This window comes from Bison bison, unplaced genomic scaffold, assembly GCF_000754665.1.
Source record: "Bison bison bison isolate TAMUID 2011002044 unplaced genomic scaffold, Bison_UMD1.0 scf7180017851493, whole genome shotgun sequence".
Classification (NCBI taxonomy): domain Eukaryota; kingdom Metazoa; phylum Chordata; class Mammalia; order Artiodactyla; family Bovidae; genus Bison; species Bison bison.
The window spans coordinates 1-1281 of record NW_011482066.1 but is presented as its reverse complement, the minus strand read 5'-3'; the positions used below and the strand labels follow the sequence as shown (position 1 = coordinate 1281).

Here is a 1281-nt window from a genome sequence, read left to right as displayed (position 1 = left end):
TTGGATTACCGTGATATTGAATGGTTTGCCTTGGAAACGAACACAGATCATTCTGTCGTTTTTGAGATTGCTTATATCCTTTACATACCTGCAAATATTAACACTGCACATCCTGACACGCAAATCATTTAGGGAGGAGTTGATGCTAAGCGGTTAGAGTAAATGTTGATAAGACTACAAAAGTTCCTTTATGGGACTTTTTGCTTCCTCTTCCTCCCCCAAATTCTGTGCTAAAAAAAAAAAAAAAAAGTTACTTGTAACTAGTCTGAATAGCAGCAGCACCCAAGGAGCACATACTTAGTTCATGTTAAAAAGCAGACCTGTGTGCTGTGTGTTTTACACCACAGGCAAAAGAAATGATCACTCTAGTTTTTAACTCCTTCATTAGAGTCTCAAAAAATAAAAGCGTCCTATCAAGTTCGTGAAGATCCGGTGTTATTGGTATACATTTGTAGGTGGGTCACTTTCTGTGCTGTGTTTGCTTTGAAGGGATCTTCCAATGCATTTCCAGTATTCCTTTCTTACAATGTCCTTTTCTTTAGCTAGGATTTCACATAACTCTAAGGCTTTATTAAGAATGTCCTCCTTGTTGTCACATTGGTTTTCTAGCATGTCTTCTTAGATATCCACAAGAAATGCAATTAGGTAGGGGGAGCTGTGACTTGGTTGTAAGTCAAGTAGTTGATTTAACAGATTGGGGTATTTGGAAAGACCACGATCCTGCAAAATCCTTTTCAAATAATTCCACACACTTTCATTATGTGGGACTAGGTTGATCATTTCCAAAGTGTACTGGACTTCTCTCTCCAATATAGCATGATCATTGTAGCCCACAGTGTTAAAAATTACAAAATATCTTTGGTTGCAGACAGAGTTATTTCTCATGTGCTCTTTGAGAAGTTGGTCTACATACGGCAGCTCATTATCCGAAAGTTTAAATTCCTGAATAACCCACTGTCTGGTGTTGCCAGGCGTGGTAATTCTTTGCATCCTGAGTAAGAATATCAGCAATAAATTCAAGCTCCTGTGATGGGTCTCTCAGCCATTCCACCAGCACTCACCTATAATTCCAAACTTGACAGTTTTGGGGCTGCTTCTCAATTACTGCCAAGATGTAGTTCATTTCCTCATGTAGTTCCTTCTGGAGTGACTTTAAGAGAACTCTCCAGAAATACCACACTGTGTAATTGGCTGAATTTAACTCAGTAGCATCTCTGGTTAATTTAAAAGCCCGCTCACTTCTCTCGTCGCGCTGCAGGACAGCCCGGAAATAATCATAGA

General features: G+C 39.3%; 1 pseudogene; it reads right to left on the bottom strand.

The window, feature by feature from the left end:
• Positions 1-435: 435 nt before the first annotated feature.
• On the bottom strand, positions 436-1273 carry LOC104996567 (annotated as a pseudogene).
• Positions 1274-1281: the final 8 nt, after the last annotated feature.